Raw genomic sequence first — 23,438 nt, 5'->3', positions numbered from 1 at the left:
GATGAACACTTTAAACGTTTGCCATTGTCAAAATACGCCATAGATATGACATGGCTTTTTAGCTAGCCTTCAATTACCTACTATAGGTAAATAAATAAAAAAAGAAAAAATTCCTATGAAGTGACTAAAACATAATATTTTCACGTTTTTATGAATTTACAGTGCCTTAATTTTTATGCGAATCGTTCTTGAGCCCTAAATCATACCTCTGAGAATCCTTCCCTCTAAAATTACTCCGGGAGCTCATGATGGTGTTCTTTTGACGCTGAGGGATTAAATTTGTTCAATATGCTTCCCATCTAATTTACATAATTTATCATAATTTGCCGGTTTCTATGTGCTTGCCGATATTTATCCTTAGCTCCAGATTTTTCTCTCGAACCTTTTTGGTTACAACACTTCTCTATCAATCTCAAGAAATGTAATCCCTTGGCCAAAAATTGTTGGAATGTGAGAATAGTGAGAGCCTATAAAGCCTGGAATTAGCTCATGTGAATTTTCCTTTAGACTACTAGAGCTAGCGGGTTAATTAATTATTTCAAGGCATCGCACTAAACACAGAAAAACGAACGATTTGGTGCGCATGGAAAATAGCTCAAGATTACGAGGAGAAACTTTATCGCCTATTAAGTAAACAAAGCAATGAATAAAACACTGATCTTAAAAGCTCTCCTCAAACAATGATGTAGTTAAATGAGGCATGGTCGCTCACATTTTAGTAGATCAACGTCGGTATAATTATTTTGACAGGAGTTAAAATATTTAAAGGGAACCAAAAACAAGGTAAAATTGTTATTTGCTGTTTTCAGGTAAGATTTGCTTCATAATTTACGTAATAATCTGGTAATGAAAACCCAACTAGGCTCAACCAATAATTCACCTTTAAAAATAAATATTATATTTTTGTATGAGGAACGAGCCTAAGTAAAAAAATCATAAATCCTTTGCCAGAAATGAAGTCAAGATAGGGGGTCTGTAGATAAAAGAGCAACACAATTGACAACGAATATGCCTTCATAAAATAAGAAAAGATATTGAAATCAATTAAATAGTGAGAGATGTAGAGCTAAAAGGCGTGGGGCTGGTCGTGTTTTATGGAGTAGGGAAATGTTAAATGATTGTCGTGCTTGAAAGATTCTACAATTCTAGTGTACGTGGGCGTCATGCGGTAGGGAAATTATGCGAGTTTGAGCATCTTTGGAAGGGAATTAGAGAAGCGGTTCGCTATGGCTGTTACGTTTCAGAAGTACTTACCCCAAACGCGAAGTATTGTTCTTTTAAAATGGTCGTTGTGAAATCAGGGTGACATCGAAATAAAAGTAATTTTTTTGAACAGTTTCAAATTTTAATGTTTTAAATTGTATTTAAAATGTGTGGCAGAAGATATTATTTTTGAGGTGCATAAAATTTACTGTTCCGATAAAAACGATAAAAATGGCGGACAAGTTGTCTCTCGCATGATATTTATTCAAGGAATGACCACGGATTGCCAAGTGGCATACGGAATCAACCACAGGACCTGGTCCACAGGTGCATAGAAACTGCGAACATTCCAGGTTGGAAAACTCTTTTGCCCTAAATAATCAGCCACTATTAACAATTAAATTTGAAAAAGCATGGTGATGTTAGCTCATGGATAAATTACAGAAGAAATGACGTGTTTTATTGATCAGTTCCTTATGAACAACAAGGGGATTTATTTTAGTGTAGCAGAAAAAACAAATTCTCCCTTTTTGAACCTTAAGGGACGTAGTAGCCTCAACTCTCATTTTGGAGAGAGGATTTTGTTTCTCAGCTTTCCTTTCCATATTTTTTGTTAGCTTTTTTCCCTCCGTCACTATAACTTTTTAATTTCCTAAACGATTCTTTGGTCGCTGCCTCTTGTGAGGTCCGGGGGAGGGGTGCCTTAATTTCTTTCCACTGGTTCTTGGCTTATCACTTAGACTTGTTTTTCCTCCTCGCAAGTTATACTCTTGGGGGCAAGGATTGAGCTGGAAGGTTTCCAAAGATGCTTACCCGTCCGAAAAGTCGTCCAACTTCTTCGGAAGGGGTGAGGTGAAAGTTAACGAAAAGGAAAGGAAAATGTGTGGCGTACTTTCTGGCACGTGTGAGAGGAGGGAATACATGGAGGCAGACGTAACAGTTTCGGTACCCTTCTCAGTTAAATGTAGAGGGGAATGTTTATATTTGATGGAACAGAAAGAGTTGCTGCCATAGCTTTGTTTTTTTTATTTTACCTGATTAGCATATATAAGGCAAATCGATATTAAGGATATAATATTTTGAATTTTTAAAATTATGGTATATATGACCCTTAATTTGTCACATTAAAAAAAAACATTGCTTTAAGCAGCAAGTATTTATTTTTGTTTCTAGCTGTTTCAATATTAACTTATGCTTTAATTGAACTGAGAGCACTATTACTTAAGCTTATAATTTAAATTTAGGAGTCATAGTTTTAATGTTTTACAAGTATTTTTCGATAATCCCTTAAATATTATTTCGATTTTTTTCATTTTATGTTTAATTAGCCTTGTTTGTGGCCATAAAATAATAATATTTCCCAGCCATTAAATTTCTCTGCCCCACACCATTAATTTCTATATCACTGTGATGTGTTTTCTCCCTTCTATTAGTATTCGACTAGCCCAGTTTCGAATATCCGATATTTCCCGTATTCCCTCTCTTTTTAAGGTATATTTTGTCCTCTCACAGAAACTAATTTTCCTTAATTAGATTCTACGAAATTCTATTCAAACTTATGTTAATCTTAATTCTGTACGTTATAGTATACTAAAAAGTGAAAAAATAGAGAATAAAGGACTGAATATCAATAACGTTCACTTAAATTTTAAATCAGGATCACTTGGGTTTTGTAGCATAATTATAGTTTAAGGCTAAGAAACTGTGTTATGAATTCCTAGAATGAAATATATAAATAGCCAATCTTATTCTGGAGGGTGTAGAATTATTTTTCACACCCTACTCGTTACCAGGGGTGGATTAAGGTTGGTGACCTTGGGGTATATATTACTTACCGTGGTACCATTATGCAATCTAACACTATTCAACAGTATTGCGTCTGACTGATGTACCTATACAACTGGCTTTCACAAAATCATCAATTAATTTTGAGCATTGTTTGTTTAGGTGAGGAAATAGAAACTTTATTTCAGAGCTCTTTTCCAACTAACGATGAATATATCCGTCAAATGTTTTCCTGACCATGGAGACGACCAACATAAATACCGTTACTTTGTTTTTTCCTCCCAAAGGGCAGCGCTTGTAGGTTTGGGGACCCAAAACAGGAGGGGTCCAGCCTTTCACTCGAAAGAAAATCTCCGGTGTCTATACCCTTCTTTGTACTGGTATTATCTACGAGGCAAGGCCCGGGGTCATAAAATGTTTCATTAAGTCATTTTACGAAATATATTTTTTGTTTTCACAAAAATGAAAATAGGAGTTAAACTTTTAGTCTTTCTGCTAAACATTTTTCACAAATAAGTTTTCACTGACTTCCGAGAATCAATATAAACTGATATTCTAATTTGAAGGATAACATTTTACTAAATGTTTGTAATATACATTCGTAATTCATTATTTCCTTGTTTGAATAGTAGGTATCGAAATTACCTTCCGTATTTTTTTGACTGGTTTGATTTTGCTTTGAATATTTATATTTTAATATGCAACACGTGGCCATGAAATATTATTTCATATCAATTCACATGCGGTCTTTTCACCAGCAATGGCGAAGGTAAAAATATTTGTAAACTTTGTATTTTTTTGCGCTTTTTGAGTTTTCCTTTTTTGCGACTTATGATGACTTATTTCAATATTCTAAACTTGCGTTTCTTTATTTGCACACTAATAGATTTTTTGAGAATGAAATACTTTCATTGTAAAACACAAAGAGTCACGTACGTCATGTATTTTTTCCGAATTCTTACGTACGAAAAACAAACCAAAGGTGGAAACTTATAAGACTGACCTGAAGAGAAAATAAATTTTAATGCAGCCTTTTTGGAATATGAGCGGTAATGAGACGATAGATTTATCCTAGAAAAATGGTGATTGAATGCATACTTTGATGAGATTCCAGAGAACTCCTAAGCAAATATTGAATTCTTGTGGTGGGGCATATTTTTCAAGCAATGACAAGGAATCCATAATTGTGATGTATAATATGCTCTTCTGAGAAAATAAATTTATCCCAATTAATGAATTTCAAGGTAAAAAAGTTTGCCCAAAGGCGTGTATGAGAGAAAGAATTTGATCAGTACGTAATCCAACATTGCAATTAGTATGTCAATTAATTCGTTAATACTTTCGTTCAACTTGAAGGCGTTCAATTAACGCACAAATAAATCATTCCTAAACCAACAATGTCTGCCTAGTGAATAAATATAAATTTATTCGAAACATTCTATGCCTGCGAAGGGCTAATATAATTGTTCCTCGGAGTCCGAGAAGATGGCTTGGTCCCCGAGAGAAAGGTTAAAAAAAGTTGGAAGTTAGTGATTGTATACTTACGGTAGAATACTTCTGACAATGAGATTAGAAAATGGTGCGGGAGAACATACGAGAAGTCTCTTCGCAGTTTGTGCAGCAAGAAAGCATAGGAGAAACTTCCGCCGTCAGGAGAGGATAAGATATGGCTTTATTTTCATTTTTGGAGAAATTACTGGTGGGGTGGTCGCATACTCATCTCTTCCCCCCTAATCCACCACTGCTCATTGCGAATACTTAGTACAAGTTGATCTACATTATTTTGATAAGAAAGTATAAGTTGACCCGAGGCTTAGGAAATAAAACTGTCAAAAGTCAATGAAATTTTAAAATTAATGAAAGGTTGGAGGAATGAAAATGGATACTTTAGGAAGTGATTGGTAACAAAGAGAGAAATAGGAGATATGACAGTTTTGAGCTATTCGTCAGTGAGAGAATAGTGCATTGTCACGTGCTTAAACTATCGTGTGACAATAAAATAAACCTGAATTCTCAACCTACATTCCAAGTCGTACTCACATTCAAAGTAGCTGTTAAAAAATGCATAACTTTGCATCAATTTAAAAGGATATAACATCGCAAGATCTTGGCCGAGAAGGCGAAATGAACAATTTTATATTTTCATTCGTGAATGAGGCAACATCACTCTATTGGTTATACCTCATTCGCGAGTTCACTGGTTGAGCCTCTGGGCCGATGTAAAAAAAAATTAAATTACTGACCCTGACCGAAGGATATATAAGTAGGTTCCTTCTTTTTTTTTGTTGTAAATTATAAAATTTTAGCAGAAATTACACTGCATTTTTACATATAAAATCTGACAAAAGAATGTATCGGTGAAATAATAATTATTCCATGCATCCGTGTACAAATCTCAAAGAAATAAGAAAAATTGTCAACATAGCATAAAATGTGAGCAAAATAGTTTAATTAACATACTAACAAAATTTTCATGGACACAAGCTTGTTGCTGCAAACCAATTTCAGTCTTCATGAGTGCCAAATAAACCTCACCATCTTTTACATCGATTAATTCTTTTAACCTAAAATATATCGTCTTCGGCTACAAAAATCCTCACTTTCCCCAACCGAGACGCCTCTTCCCGCTCTCACAATCTACGTCTCACACTTACCATCATCTTTACAAACTTTTCTTCCTTCTTCTCCCTTCTCGCCCTCACACGTCCACGGAAATACTTCTTCCTCATTCTCACTTCTATATCGAGTTTCCCCAAGTTCACCGCTCTGTCGGCAAAAATCTTCTTGTCACTCACTGCTCCAGTTTCATCATCTATCCTTAATATCTCCCCGTTTAATCTCAGCCTCTTGGTTTCGAAGGAGTAAGCATCAAACGGTGACTTCTCAATACAAAAACATCTAGTAGTATCGCCTAAATAGTAATTTTATTTCAATTTAAGTCACCTATTCATTATTTAAAATCTAAAGCCCTTAAGCATGACAGTATGAGATAGCATTTATGTTTTATAGCCAAAACATTGTTTCATAAGGGTAATTTATGCACTGCTTGAAGAGTATATTGTAGGGTACTCCCATAACTATGTAATTTGCGTTCATTTAGCCAACTGCAAAATTCCCTGTTGATGCAATGTAAAGAACAACTTACAATAATCACATACTATCATTTACTTTTATTTATCCGCTCATGAACTATTAAAATGAAAGAACAATCGGCTCCGTTAGATACACGTAAAAGCCCCATGAGAGGCACAAGTTAATTACGGGTTTAGAGTTACCTAGAGCTATGCCATGAATTTTTATTCTAGTTTAATGCAAGATTGTCATAAATTTTCATCGGAATTTTTTTACTCCCTAGTCAAATCAAATGCCTTAAATTTACAGCCATCACAGATCTCTAATGCATTACCTGTCGCTACCTTGTCCGCACAGACACAGCGTAGGTCACCCAATGGGGTTTTTCACATTGTTCACATGTTGTTGATCTGGAAACAGAATTCTTTGAATTAATTGTGGAGTTATGTGTAATGTTAGCTGCAGCGAAAAATAATTATCCCCAATCAGAAATTCTGTCGTTTTGGAAACAGAAAATGTAACCACTAACTACACATGGGTTTATAATGTTTTACAATGTATATTTCTTTTACTTTACCTTTGTTTAATAAGGGAATAGCGCATATGACATCACGAACGACGCGAGGCATACGCACGAGGCCGAGGAGTGGCTGAGAGATGCTTACGCAACCGGCAAGATTTCGTGACGTCGTTGAAAAATCTGCATGAAGGTTAGACCTGCCAGTATTTCGTCGCAATTGGGTCCAAGGATCGTGAAACGGAAATATACGGCTATTCTCCAAGCACTATCATAGAAGACTGTAATTAAATATTGATGAATCACCCTATTTTGGTGTAGGTTGCCTGCATTTCGCGTTCCAGCAATCTACAGTATTGAGAAGGACGTGGAGAAGAGAGAAGATCTAAAAGCAGGGAATGAGGGAGGCGGAGGGTGGAGCGATAAGGCGGAAGCGAGAAGTATGTGGGACTCTTCCTTGAGTCACCATTACGCTACTCTTCCTCCCCCCTTATTCTCTGCACCACTTCCGCTAATTACCAAGGGGCATTCGGTCTATTTGGGACTCTTGGTAGGAAAGGATCCATCGTGGTTGTATCCAAGGGAGAGGGGTATTAACTAATGAGTTGCAGCCTTCGAGAGCAACGGCTGCTGGACAACTTCTCGGTGTCTACCAAGGCGCTCTGAGACTCGACTTTTCTTTCTCGCGCCATCTCCCCAAGTTTGGAGCTGATGATGACGCCGCTGAAATTAGATTAGAGCGATAGCACGAAATCAAACTCGGCAATAGAATGGAAAGGAAGGGATAGAGGAGCGATAGGTATAAATTATTTTCTTTACAATCTATCTTATAAAGTCATTAATTGCTTCGAATGAATTATATTGTTCAAGAAGTTAAAATCCATGGCGAAAAATTAGCGATTTTCCAATGACACAGCAGTATTTGAAAATACAAAGAGTGGCAGGATAGACGGGAAGTCTTTTTTAGATCCTCAGACAGAGGGTGGGAAATTTAATCGGCTATATCACAACACACGATTGTCTGATGAAAATTATCGATGAAGGACAGATGGAAGGGATGTCGGCTAAGCTAGGCCCAAATGTGATACCTACAGCATGGAGATGAAAGATGTAAAGCAGAAGAATAAGGTAGAACTTAAAAGACTGAAAGCTAGTTGAGTAGCTAATGGGGGAAATTATTGGAGAGCTGCGTCAAAGCAGTGTTTGGATCGTTGACTATTGACGATAAATTAATCATACACTATATTGATTTTAAAGGTACAAAATTATCCAGTTAAAATTGTGTTAAGTGTAAACTTCTTCTTGTTTTTTTTTCTTTTTATCTGGTATCTATAACATACCTGAAACCTGAATGGGGAGTGAGGTGGCCCAGCATGTACAGCGCAGGGCATCTGATCGCTCGATCGTGAGATCAATTCTTGGTCGAAGCCCAAAATATTTATCTCGAAGTACGAGATTGCCTAAGAAAGGAAGTCGACTCGAACCCTACTCTTAGTGTGTGCAATATGTAACATCTATGTAGTTATCGACGTTTAGCTATCAATCCAAAACGCCTTAAAAACAGCAAAAAACGTTGAATCACAAGTCAAGAATGCAGTTTTTTTGCTTTGGTAGAGGTACCCTTTGTTTAAAAATCGGTTAACTGTGAAAGAGAAATATTGAATTCAACTTTTTTCTTTTCACCAAACGGTTGAGTCCAATTTATTTTGTTGATCTACGTACGTATGCCATAAAATACAAAATATTATAAGAATAAGCCTGTATCATTGGAGGCGTATTTTATGAAATTATTTATTACAGCAATGTAGGTCATGGATCACGTGAAATAAAGAAATTGAGTGATTAATCGATGAATCTAATAACTAGAGGTTGAAGGATCTGGTGGAATGATGGGGTTAAATATCAATGGGGAGAAAGGAGACCGGTAACGGTGAGTGTTGATATCAGAGAGAATAGAGAAGAATATTGACAGAGTGTGGGCACTAGTTCCACTGGATAACGGTATTCTGGGGACGTTCTTTGACCGATAATTTGAGTTAACAGAGGAGAGACTCGAGGTGTGGATGCGGACTTACACGAGAAGTTTATCGTGTTCTGGTCCTGGCAGCAGTTCTTAAGTGGAAGTGAATGGGTTGGAGGCTGAAAGGCAGGAAGGTATGGCCAACGTTAAGAGAGTACACGTTAGATTGGGACCGCGAGATCTACATGCGGATTTGACCGCATAATAGGGGAGTGGAAAGGTGTGAGGAAGGGATAGGCCAACTGGAATAACCTTTTGATTACCTTCATTCCATCATTGTGGTGCCCGCTAACCCTGTACAACGAACAACGTCGTTTAGTCTTTTCAATTGGAAAATGTTTCAGAAAAACATTTCATGAAAAAAAACAGCAAATTTTCAGTTATTATCATTTATAAAACTTTCAAAAGCCATGAAACTTACGTTCTCAAATCTCATAAGCTGAAAAGGTTGTGACACATTCAAAATTCGTGAATATTTGTTCAATTTTCATTTCATTTTACTCGATTATGAATACATCATACAGAAATATTAGCTCCATCACTTGATCACATCATCATAAATTAAGTGAGGAAATTTTAGTGATATCATACACAGTGTTTATTTTACCTTCAAAGGTTAATAAATCCGTATGAATTTATCAGATTCTCAAGAGTGAATGCATGAAATGAAAGTGCATAGAATCCGAGTAAAGATAACAAGAGACGGATTGCATTGAATGGAAATACTAACAAATAAAAAGTTCTCCATAATATTTTGCAGGAATATGAGCCAACCTTTCTCTTTCAATTGGGAGGGAATAGACATAATATTAGAAAAAAGGCAGCACTGTTTTATAGTATAAAAATTCTCTTCAAACATATTATAGTAATTTATTTTTAATTTTGGCAGATTTCAGAGAAAACTAATAATACGATCTGAAACGAAAAGATGGTGGAATATTGAAGCGACGAGAAAACTTCCGTTTTTTTTAAGAGAGGAGAGAATTATCGAATAAAAATATAGTGATGATAACCTTCTCGCTAAAAACATAGTTAACTATTTTTTTCTATCGTTTCTATCTTGTTAATTTTTAACTCATATTCGTGAAAACTTTAGAAAAACTAATTAAAATAGTTTTTATGCTCGATTTAAAAAATATATTATAGCAGGGTAGTTGTACAAGGATGCATTGAAGATTGGGTATCCTGAGGGGTTGAGTGGATTGGTCGCCGTAAGTTTTCCTGAGAAGGATGCATTTTTTTCAAGTATCAAGCGACTTCTATCAGCCAGGATGCATTTCTACACGCAGATGAGTAAGAAATTAAAAAATTACGCAAGTGATGGATTGTTAAAGAACACTCAATTTATATTATAAATATCTTTATCGAGTATTATATTGTTTATCTTTCTCCAGCACAATATGAAAGGATACTGAGTGCTGCAAGATTTTTTCGCTCAGGAGAAGCAATCGGATATCCCATCGAAATTTTTTAATTAGAATTTTATAAATTTTAAATGGAAATAAGGGTAAGAGTCAGTTAATTATTGTTGGACCTGAATTCTGTATTTATTTTATCACAATTGCGAAAAAATACATTTAATGTCACTTTATAATTATTTTTTATAATAACTGAAAAAAAAATCTTTAGCGAGATTATATTTAATTTTATCAGTAAATCGTTTTCTAGTAACTTTCTAAATTCTGGCCATTGGACAAAGATCAAGCTTGGGTGGAGAGCTTAAAAAAACGCCTATTTGCTTATAATATTATCCTAAGCGGTAGGCTATTTAAATACATATATGCAGTCACCTGGTCTGACGGCACGGCGCGTTTCGCTGTTTCACGTGTTTCATTTTTCAGATTTACATCTTTCTTTCGAAAATCCTCCTACTTACGCCATACCACCGACTTCTACGCAAAATATATTCCCATTTCCTTCTCACAGTGTCCTGTTGGCTAGCTTATGAAGTCTCAATTTATAACTCATGTGTATAGGTCAACGATGCGGTCGCGGTAAGAAAAATATTTCATCTTGAATAGAAAAGCAGCTTTGGGAGTCGGCAATACGGAATCACCGTCAAACCGTTAGAATGACACTGGGAAGTTTGTCTTTTGGATGACTACTTGGCTCCCTCCTGTGTGGGAACCGAGACTTGCACCACTGAAGCAAAGCGACAGTCGTGGGTGTGTTGAAACGTGCGCCTGACTGCTCAACTCCACGCTCGGAGAGTTCTTTCCTGTCCGTCTCGGCTTCCCGCCGGCTTCTTTTAAGTGCATTACGTGCCTTCGTGCAAGCAGCCTCGGACGCTTTACCTGTGCTGGGTAAAGACATACTGGCTTGGAGCACGGGCTGGAGAAGACGACCTAGAAACCATTGCGGCTCCCACTGCTAAGTATTTCTTTGTGAACTATCCCTACACCACTCTGTTGCGAGCTATCACGTTAAGAAGTTCCGAATCTTTTCTTTTTATCCGTAAATTTTTTTCTCTGGGTTGAGTTTTCCCGTCCTTGGTGTTGAATGAGTTTAATCTTCAAGGTATTTTTAATTGAAAGTCGTAACTTGTTCTTATAACTCTAATGCTCAAAAGCATTTGCAGGAGATCAAAGATGTTCCGACCTAAATTAAAAGGCTGTAGTTCTTGAGAGAGCAGGGTGGTATTAAAATGAGTTTCTTCGCCCTTCAGTCAAACTACATACATTTCATTTTCTTGCGTGAAGCTCAATAAAAAATACACCCATTCAAGATATATAATTCGAATAACTCTTTTAAGCTTTCACAGGAAATTAGAATTCAAGATGCTAAGCAGAAGCAATGGCTCCATATTTTTGGTCTATGTATTTAATTATTTTAATGCGGGAAATTAACGCCTTGAATATTGAAAAATTTGATTTTTTTCATGTATTCCATTTTTTCAGGAGTATGGGTACAATATTTTCTCAGTAGAAAAATTTAAACTTCATGAGTAGTCATAAAAAATGTGGGAGTAATTTATTAATTCATAACAAATAGAGTCCCTCATCACGGCACGCAGAGTCAGAGTTTTAAGGCACCTACAATTTAGTTATTGAACTGTAATGAATCCAAGTGACGTTAAGTAGAAACGATAATTTAACTCCTGGAAAAAAACTATCGGTATTCCGCAGTTGGTTGTATGGGCGTATTATAATCTAAAATGCATGGATGGAAGGGTTGCATCGGTGGTCAAATTCTTACGCTTTTCATTGCCAGCAGTTAATTAGTTACATTCCTGATATTACAAATGTAACTTGTGAACCAATGAATTAAAATGCCTTTAGCTTTTTGTATAGCCCAATGCAACTTGAATGGACTCATTAACATACATTTAGTAATTATCATGGAGTTCAAAAATGGAGAGACCCGTAATTTTCCGATTTCCGACAAATCATAATTTGCACCTGAAGATGATGATAATTCATTGAGACCCGGGTCGCGCTCTAATAAAAAAAAGTGGTATAAGTACTTATCTGATATCCAGGAAACTTATACCGGAATACCACAAATTAAAGCAAGAGTTAGTGAATTTTGTTCTTGATCCTTTGCCTACTTTTCAAGCCAATTGCGACGAAAAAAGATTGTTACCACCCGTTTGTATATTAGTTGATGCTGCTGAAAGCTTAATCTGTGTGTAATACTGCTTCACCTCTACTCCTTTGCTTCTCAAATTGGTCTCGCAAGGTTCGTGAAGACTAGAATCACCGAGGGGTCATTTTGATCCCAAAGGTTGAATATTTCTAATTGCCTCTCCGAGTATGTTTCATATGGTATTATTATATTCAAATAACTCTGAATTTTTTATCCCTACTGTAATCACATTTAAGCATAAGATTTTTTTCTCAGAGATACGTAACCTCAACCCCTCGGCCAGCCGACGGGTAAAAATGACCCTTGTTTTTTTTTATCTTTTCTTCGATAAATAGTTGTAGCACCTGGTTTTCACTATCTAAGACTAATGATGATGATTGATCAAACTGATTAATGCTGTGTGATGCACCAGATGATTCGAACCAACCCCTTTTTGACCCTTTTCTGATCTATTTTTTACGAAAAATGATAAAACTTGGCCTTGCTGTTTAATTTACTTAAAGCCAAAATTGCCAGGTGTTTTCGCCACGAATTAAAATGTCCAATGAGTAAGTGATCACTAATAGTTCATATATGAACAAAAATAGAGGTAGTCAAAAGAATATTATTTTCAGTTTTTGAATATTGCTTAGCTGAATAATATCATATTCCATATTTTAAAATTAAATTAGTTTTTTTTTCTGATTTCTCTACAAAATTTTATGGCAGCTGGCGTTGTGCCTCTATTCTCACTAAATTCTTTCCATAACTCAAATCATACTTGTTGTTAACAGGGATATTGTTTCAATCTCCTATGAGACAACTATATCCTCCAAAAAACGCGTGGTTGTCCTTCATCAACCCATCTACGAAATGCTGAACCCCTACAAACATGAAGATTCCACCCATGTATACAACCCAACAATAGTGTGTGGGCTCCTTTGATGGTGATGTGGAATTCATGTTACAAAGCCATTGCTTCTTGAGACAGCCCCCATTCCTTCCTGTCTTCACCATAGTCTTCCTGTTTTTCGCTTGCCCACATCCATTGTCTCGCATCCAATCTCTTTCCGTTTCACATTCCACAAACATGCACACCAACGCACTACGGTTTTGACGCGTGTGTGCGTTAAATAAATTCAAACTTTCACTTCTTCTTTCACGTAATAAAAATTCTGTTCGCACGTGCTAACGTCCATCTATGCTATAACTCGATGAAGGTATCTTCCGTTCTGAGACGATGAAGAGAAACGTAGCATGATTATTAATGAATTTATATTTTAATCGTTTCCTCATTCCTGTAAATGTACTAGTTTACCTTGTGAACCTTTGCTTAATTATTTCTGATAATATCTCCAAAAGTGATACGTAAAAACACCTAGTTACTATTTTCAATTTGATCGTCATACCGAGTCCCAGTTATTATCATTTTTTGTCAAAAATATGTATATTCCAGCAGAAACCTAAACTTTTCTGGGATTAAATGTTTCTAACCAAACCTAAATAATGTACAAATCCTTTCTGTAGAAAATTTAACATGTAAGATATTTGTAAGACGTTAATGTGCTATTGTTGCTTCACTAAATATAGTTCGGGGTCCATGTAAGCGTGTTTTGATATTAGTTACGTATAGGTACTTCGCTTCTCGATGGATCTCCACAGATAAAACGACACCTCCATCCCTTTCCTTATTTTCAAATTCATCCCTATCTCATTCTCGTTTCTTCACCAAGAATCCACTATCACTCTCCCTCTATTCTTTTTTTATCCCTTCCACTTTCATTATTCCCTTCCCGCCACCTATCTGAGAAAGCGGTGGTTGTCCTTTGTGAGAAAAGATAAATCAGAGTGGCCCTTCCCCATTTCAAATTTTTCTCTCTCTCCCTACATTGTATCTATTTGAAGGAGCCGTAGTTTCGGACAGTTTTAACGTCTACACCTTGGAGATTCGGAAAAAAAATCTTGGGAGCTCTGGAGACGATGAATTTGGAAAAAAAAGGAGTATGAGTGAGGGAAGTTCGGATAGAAGACGAATGTACTGCAAAGGAGTGTGATGGGGATAGCCCAGGAGTGTATCGTTTACGAAATACACGAAAAACGTAGATTTTTGAGAAACTTGAAGAAAATCAATAAGGTAGGAATACGTTTTTCTTATTTCATTTGTTAATATATAAGTAGGTAAGTGTAGGTACCTACTGTTAGAAAATAATTCGTGGGTTAAACAATCAGACTCCCTCTGTTTTCTGAGTTATCGATAATCTTAACCATTATTTGAACTTGGGGCCCTTAAATCAATTCCCAAAGGATCACCAAATACGTTACTCTTCCTACAATTGCTAAAAAAACGAAACTTAGCTAAAATATTGAATGAAGTGTTATTTATTTTTGATAATTATTTGTCCCTGATAATCAAATGTGTTTTTTTTATTTTTCCAAATAAATGATAGCATTGCGAGGAATTTTTTTTTACTCTTGGGATTTCTTTTACTTTCTGCCCAAAAATATATCTAATTAACTCTGCTTAAGTTAATAAACTCTGTTTTAAATTAACTTAACTTTAAGAGTCAAGAATAGTCGTCACATAAATAATCACGTCAAATTCGTAAATCTTGATTAAAATCGATGATAATGTAAGAGAAGAGTACTCACCCTAAAGATAGCTGAGAGCGCAACATTGCTTACAAATACCAGATATAACCTTTGGTCATATTTTAATAAACAGTTTTCCACATTTATAAACTTTTTTTCCGACCTAGGTTTTGATGTTACTACATCATCTTCGAAGTACAAAATGGTACCACCACGGAATAAAAGTTTACAAGCGTACAAAATTGCAATTGTTTATTTCAAAATGGAAAAATTCGACTCCAAAAAGGTTGGGTCTTACCCCGCAGGTCTACTATCTAGCGCGTCCTATTCATCGTTTTCTCATCACCGTTTGTTACGTCACGCCATACAGCTTCTGTGGTTGGAAATACCGCCGGCTAGGCATACATCTAGACATGCTCAAAGAGAAGACATTAAAATCCTGGTATGATACCAAAACTTCCGAGTTCTTCTCTAGGTACTATCCTTCCCGAGCAACGGTGGGTGGCCTGATAGTTTGTTTAAATTTCATTAGAGTTAATGACTGCTGGCTTACTCTGGAATCCATAAATGAAACATAACATAAGGTCAATTGGTAGTAAATATATTTGAGGCATGTTAAACAATATTTGAATTGACTATTTTGTAATTAAAGTCATTATATAGCAAAGAACAACATATTCACCGAAATCTCGCCCATACTTGATGATAATGATATCGGTCAAAATTTCCTAAGTCATATTTATTAAATTGTCTGGTATCCTATTGATAGATATAATTTTCCCTGGTTTTCTTGGGATAATGTTGTTTAAAGCCAACTTTCCGATGGGAAACTCGCTCATCGTCACTAGGACTATTCATTCACATCGTCATCAGAGTTTGGTCAACGCGGGTTATTTATTCCCAGCAAGGCAGTCAAAATTTTTACCTAAATCGGCAGTTAGTCTTAACTCTGATGATGCTGGGAGAGTTTCTCATCGAAAATTTGGCCTGATACAACCTTACTTACAATTAGCGCCAAACCCGAAAATATATTATTATTAGTATCGGGAAAGCCTATGACCTCTTATGTGAGTAATTCTTGCTATTTTCTAGCATATAAAGTCCCAAAGTTTATCCCAATCAATGATTAATGAAATATAAACCTAAAAAGTGGTGCATTTTTTTGATTTCTAACCCTTATGAACGCACTTGTCCCCCCTCCCCCAAAAACCGAAGATGTTTTTATATTTAAATGGCAATTGAGCGTGCGAGATGTTATCATTATTGCTTTCCAAAAATACCTATTATAAATTAGAATGAGCATCTTGTGAAAATTGGGAGAAAATAACTGAAAGAGCAAGATGTGTAATATGGGGAAAAATGAAAAAGAATGCCTGAAGGATGTAGTAAAAAATGTGATGGTAAAAGGTGGAAATGAAACTTTCCACTTCATGAAGGCAAAAAGTGAACGAATCCCTTGGGGAAAACAAATGAGAGTTATTTTATGCAATTCTTGGATACGAGGTAAAGGGGGAGAACCGCAGCTTGGCACCAGGACTGCGTGGCAGCTGTCACCGCGAAACTTGGCTCCCCTTCTCCTGGAGGGCAGACTTCCCTCCTGGGCGAATATATACTCGCTCCCTCCCGGGCCTCCACCTTGCCATGAAGTTAAAACTGCGCCCCACCCAAGAGCCTACCAACTTTCACTTTGTTTCATCTGGAAGTATCTATCTCTCAGAAGCTGTGCGTGACGCATAATACTCGTCATTAAATACAGGTCGGTTGTAGTCAATTAAGTGGATGAGGAGAAAATTGGTGTGAAGAATAAATATCCCTTTTGATGACTCAAGATATCAGGACAATATTGATTGTTCAAAAGAATGCAAAGTAATTGTAAGTAAATAAATGTTGGAAGGAAAGCTAAATATTTCTTGAGTGAAGTAATTTAATCCATGACCCTCACTTCTGACTTGCTAGTTCGTATTTTCATTTTAAATTTTCTTCGTATTGCACAAGAATCGAATGAAAAAATCGTCCAATTTAAGTATCAATGCCTGGTTACTATACCTTAAATCAAACAAAATAAATTGATGCGCAAATACTTTGAGCATGTTATCCGAATATTTAATTACGTAGTATATCGTAAGACTAATGTCTCTCATATCGGTAGCGGAAAAGTATGATGGCAGCAACGATACGTGGTCTTTTGTAAACATACATGAAGAGATGAATAGTTACAGCGACCGATAGCATTGAATACTTTTTGTTCTACTACAAATAGCATTTAGTAATAATATGGTAATTATATGAATCGGGATTAATTTCATTACATCCGGAGTAGAAACATATCATCCCTCAATTTTTACAATTCATTGTTTCTCTTTCACATCAAAAAATAAATTATGATTATTATTATGTAGATACAAAATGGACCTTGTCTTTGAGGAAATTCATTTGATTCTCAAGGAATATATAATTTCCTGCAAATCCTCACTGTCTTTTACCATCTGCGCACTTTTTCCATCTTCACGCGACATGATTTATACTCTTTCACGAGCCCGAGGGAGTTCCGCTGCCTTTCGCTTCAACCAAAATGCTTTCACTTTTCCTATAATTCTCATGTGAATTTGACTGTAATCTGTTCAGTATATGACACGAGATCACTCAAAACAAACAAATTTTCACACTTTTAAAGATAATTCCATACCATCCACGAAATCGACTGTTGGCATTGGTTGCATTCGTCATACATCAGATAAGCATCTCTTCATTTCATCTATTCTGAAAGTAGATCAAAATGCATTAATAACTGATTTTAGCCTCAATTCAAATTCCGAAGTCAGTAATGAGTACGATGCGTGACATGGCACCACTCAAAGCAAACAATAGTTCCATATATTTCAGTGTAATTCATTCTTTTCTCAATTCTTCTGCTAAATGTGTTCTACTAGACCAGAATGTAGGAGTTTTTCGGTACAACTTAATACGAAGAGGATAAATTTAATTTTGCAAGGCATATTTAATTTTTAAATTGAGTCTTTCAAGTAGTGAACATAACTCTCTTTATGGGCTTACTATTCCCTATTCTTTTAGTGGATAAACTATTTATGAGTCGATAAAATTCTTCATTCTGGTTATTTCGGAAAAAAAATTCCAAGGAAATTAAGCTTGATGGTGGCTATTAATGTTGAAATGAATTGGTCCACATAAGTTTTTTTTCGACTCCGAAAATAATTGTATGAATTTGATATTAGCAATCATTGTGAAAATATTAACGCATTATTCAATGCTGGGAATTGATGTTAATTAGAACTCTTCATCAATGATATTTAGCAGTATTTCTCTTTAGATATTTTACAATTTCACGGAAAAATTATTTTTAGAAATTTTTTTGTAATAGGCAGCGACGTTAAACTAAATATCAGGGACACATGGAGTCGATAAAAATCGATTACTTTCGCTTTTCGGCGAAACCTCTGATAATTATTCACTATTTGAATTGCGCCATGTTGAAACGATAAATCATTCTATACATATTATCTCAAAGGATGCCAATATATATTGGATGAGCTATTTCAACTATTACTAGCTGTGGTAACATTAAACTTATCATTTAAATGTTTAAAATGACCTGAGGGTTTTCTTGTGAGATGCTGAGGGGAATTACCATACTATATTTTACATGTAGGCGTCAAGGAACCATTAAAGTTTTGAAAAAGGTTACGATGCCTTGATCTTTTGACAGGACAAAAGGCAAAAAAAGATATTCTTCAGACAGAACATACACCGGCACGAAGGATGAAAATTTGAAGTTGTTGAGGCCGAGAAGTTTTAGACAGGGTGATTTGGTGAGTTTTTTTTTGCTAAAACGAGATGACTTGTGAAACGTGTCGTTAGCCTCAGAAAATGCTATTAGTGGGGGGTTTACGAGGGTTTTGCTGGAGGGCTGGCTGTGCCAGAGGATACTTTGACCATCAGGGGTTAGGGCTGATGAGGGTGTTGTCCCAAGTAAGGGTTGGAATCAAGGTTGAAGTGATGAGGAACAAGGGTGGTAGTTGCGGGGTATACTTTTTTTTGCCATCAAACCGTCAAAGAGAAAACGAGATGAGGTTAGTGTTGATCGCAACCGCCTGGTGGATGTAAATGAGATTAGAAGACAACGCGGTTCCCTCACGAAAGGAAAGATTGCTGCGACATAACATCATCTTACATGCTCGTGCCACTTTTTAATGGGTGAGTGAAGAAAGTTATTTTTTCCTCCGTTCGCTGACAAAATTGGTGATTATAAACCGTATTACACAAAATAATGTGATATTCCTTGTTTATGCCTCCTACTGTCCATACTCCATATTTAAGGTTATGCACAATACGGATAAAGTCTTTCATCGCATCGATACCGTTAGCTATTATTGCATACCTATTTACCAATTAAACTTTGCAGTACTTAACCAAGTAAGAAAGAACATTCTTAGTGTTATCATTATTAATTGTTATCTAAATTTTATTACTTTACAAAGTATCTTCCCTTAAGGCGGTAGAAGACCTATCAATCATAAGTTGGCCTATATTTTAACGGAATTAAACTCCCGAAGATAAATACCTGCCGCTTGAAGGGACGTTTAGGCAGCTGAAGTATACATAACACTAATTAATATACCGTAATCCTGAGATAATTTACTCCTTAAAGACTATAGTTACCACTTGCATGCCTAAAACCCTGGTTAACGGTGAGCTCAAGTTCCCTCTATCGTCCAAATAAAAAGATATATCCGAATCATGAGCTTCTTCGTTACGGTTTCTTGGATGGTCTCTGGGTGCTGTTGACTACTAAAGCAGGTCTCGTTATGGGGGACCAAAATGCTTTTATGTTCCTCTTTTTTCAAGATTCGATCTTATCAAGGGTTTATTCAACTCGGACGCAGGACGGGTATTTGACACGATTAGTACCTTGGCTCAAAAACCCCCAATTATGTTGTGAAGTTTGATGGATATATCCCATGAGAAATGACCCTTTTGGAGATCCTTGGAAATGCGAATGCTAATAACAGCGAGAGTACGCTTCATTCTTCTCATCACTCACCATTATTCTATGCTCACACGGTTCCATTTTTCATCGCTACCCATCTCATGCCCGCCAAGCCCTGTCGATGCGGTTTTGTTTCGCCAGGAAGTGATCCTACGGATAACGAGGTGCTGGTGACTGCTGTGGGCGCAAAAGGACCTTGTCTTCATCTAGATACTGCCCCGCAAGTCTCCTCAATAGACGTGCGGTGTGAGGTGTCAGGACACCATCAGTAAACTTCTAAGAGGATGATAGAAAAGCGCGCGTTTGACCTAGTGTTGAGTATGACCTAACGTTTGTTTAAGCCCTTTATTTCTTGGATAAATAACGAATTTCTGTTATCATCCGCATAAAAAATATCTTGCATTTATTTTATTGTTTTTTTCGGACCTGGAAATAAATTTTGGTTCAAATACAATGTTCACTGCGTCTCTTTGAAAAATATCTTTTTTCTATTGTTCAAGTGATCTCACTCTCGCGGGAAGCCTCTGGGTTAGTAACAGCTTCCAACTTTTTTCATGCAAAACTGATTACAGCAATTTCGTGCAAGTTTCCTTTGCATTTCATTTTGGTGGCAGATAAAACTTTCTACAAAGCGTTTATTAGGGATAGGTGGATAGAAGGTATTTATACGTTGTCACTCATTCATGCTCTCTTCAAGTTCGCAATATGATAACGTGAATGCTGCCGCCCAATATCTTTGAGTTTTGGATGCTTAAATCGGCCAAAGAGAACTGCTCATTGAGAGAAAACCGCTCTCAAAAGAGTTAGCAACAGAGAAAAACGTGAGATCGTAGAAAAGAAGGAAGGTTAACCTGAGAAACGGTGGAATACGCAGCCAGAGTTCGTGACGTCATCAATTTTTCTGCAAACAGTTTAAAGCCATCGATATTCCACAACAAGTAGCTCGAGAAGTGTGCGGTGGAGAGATAAATGGAATATTACGGTCTCTTTCTTTTTCGAACTTCATCAAAATCGCCACCCTCTGAACGCATCCTTGCTTTGACGTATCGGTGGGGCTTGCGTGCACTGACAACCTCGTGAGCAAAGCTGGCGGTAGCGTAGCTACTGGCAGGGCCTGCCTTGCCGTACAGATGTTGATGTGGGAGCCATATGATAATGGGTACGCTTGCCCTCCAGTTTGGGAGCGAGACATAGGGGAAATATCCCTGTTTTGTAAAAAAACACTCTTACTTATCATAAAAAAATCGGATGAGGATGGAACTTTTACGATGAACTTCCTTATAATGAGCCGGATTTAGTAGATACAATGTAAAGCAAACATCTAAGATGGCTGGTCCGAATTTTGAGAACGGACAACACAAGCATGATATAACAATGGTTTTAATTGGTAGACCCATTGGCAGAAGATCTATCAAAGGGCCACGGCCAAGTACTAAAGGATTTTAGAAGACTTATAGCGGAAAAAGACATTTATTTATTCTCATATCGCCGAAAATTACACATATTGGCCATTTTACATCGAAGTATTCAACAAATTTAGCAGTTATGCATGTACGAACAATCATGCCCTGGAAAGGGGCAACCTACTCAGGCGAGACTCGTACCTGTGACCTCTTGTTTGATAGGCAAGGATTTCATTCTGCTGCCCCCGGGACCGGCACAGAAGACATTGAAGGGTGGAGGTGGGTCACTGGCGTGTTCAAAAATCATCATGGATTTACATGGTCAAAAAAGGTATCATAATATTTTTTTTTAATTGATAAACGAGCCCATTCTGTATAGAACGAAAAAGAAAATCAAAATGGGGAAGGTTTCGGAGTGTGACGCAGTGGAGGAGATAAGGAGTGACGGCTCAGGAAAGGGGCGTGGCCGTGAGGGACTTCTCGGAAAGAATGGGAGGAGGCGTGTTGGAGTGTGTGGAGGAGGTGTAGGGGCAGAAGCGGTGACAATGGAGGCATTTAATGAGAGGCGAGAGTTTATTGGCCCGCTACCAAAGTTCAAGCTAATGAGCCACGATGTCTCCTTAACCTTCCCACACTGCTCACCATTCCAATCTTCCCCCCCCTCATTTCCCAGCATCCCCTTCTCCTCTTACCACTGCTTCTCAATAAAATTCCACTGCAATGCCGTAAGCCCCATCTTCAAGAGCTCAACTCGGCGTAATTTCGCTTACTATGACCCTGAGCAAGAAGTTATGTACATAATCAATAAGAGTATATACTGTATAACGCTGATAATATCATATTTTTATAACATGCGTTAGGTTAGAACACTGAGCCTCACTTTTATCTTACTCCCTGTTCCCCTAGCAATGCTTTACCACTTTCCACTCAATATTCCCTGCCACACTTCTCCTCAAGCTGCCCTGTTAATTCCTGCACCATCACGCCATTATTGCAGCATCTCTCACATACCTCCCATCGTTAAAACCCTCAGCAAACCTTTTTATTAATTTTTAAAGTATTCATATTGCTTGATTCGAATCGCTTTCGTGATTATTCGTTACAGCTGTGCGCAGAGTTTTGGCTGTATCCCTCGTATTATATTGGTTATATCTTGAATTTAGTAGTGCCTTTTTTTAAGTAACTTATACCTCCGCTTAACTCTAAATTGGAGACCCCAGCTCTCAGACTGGCAATGCCATCTTTCTCATAATTCAGAAGGACGATAACATGGCACAGTCGATACTTCTTAATATATTTATATTTAAATCTACTTTTCCATTATATGAGCATACATTTTACTGTCCAAAATTAATTGCACTCCTTATGACTTTTCAGTTGGATTTTATATATCCTTCATTTATCTTTATGTATCCTTCATTTTATTTATCCTTTATTTGTACTTCAAACCAATTAAAGAATTGCCTTTCTTAGGTAAAAATAAGCCAAAGTGGTCCAGTGGACCGAAATCATCACTTATGCTGCAGTTATTTTCTTCATTACTGTAGAGTTAGTACATGCTCCTCTTATTAACCTCTCACTCACAGAAAAATCCTAAGTTCGCTCACATCCCAACCCCTATTGTTTCCCTATCATCTTTTTAATTACCCTAAATACTCCTGTCTCACTCTCTCTGCCACATACCTCACCTCTAATGCGGCTTGACACAGTTTTCTGCTCCTGCACATGTACAGTCGTATATTTTTGTTTTATCCATTCGAAATCATTTGAAACCACAATCCATTCGAAAAAATCCGGCTCATCCTTTTCGCAGGTATGATTTTGAATCCTAATTTTGTTATTTCTCGCTGGTTTTCTCAAAATAGAGCTCCTACTAGTCTAATATATGAGATTTTAAATGCCTGATGAGAGTGTTTTTGACGTATGAATGAACGTATTCCACATTTTAAATAAATGTCCATATTTTTAAATTTCATACTCGCAAACAGTGTTCGAAGGTAAAGTTAATGGGGATTTTCAATTTTAATACAGATTTTATGAATACATGAACGTCGGACCTGGAAGATGAAAATTAGAGACCATTGTAAATTTACCGAGCTGATTAAAGCTGATTAATTTTATGTAGTACTAGCTGACCCGGCAAACATTGTTTCGCCGTATTTCTAGTGAATATTTCGGTGGTAAAAAAAACTACTTATTGCAAGTGTCCAAGTATGAAATGTATAAAATTAACAAAGATATGTATTACTGCACATACACGTATATCCGCCTAATATATAC

This window comes from Ischnura elegans, chromosome 2 (genome assembly GCF_921293095.1).
Source record: "Ischnura elegans chromosome 2, ioIscEleg1.1, whole genome shotgun sequence".
Classification (NCBI taxonomy): domain Eukaryota; kingdom Metazoa; phylum Arthropoda; class Insecta; order Odonata; family Coenagrionidae; genus Ischnura; species Ischnura elegans.
Note: the sequence above shows the minus strand (reverse complement) of the source record.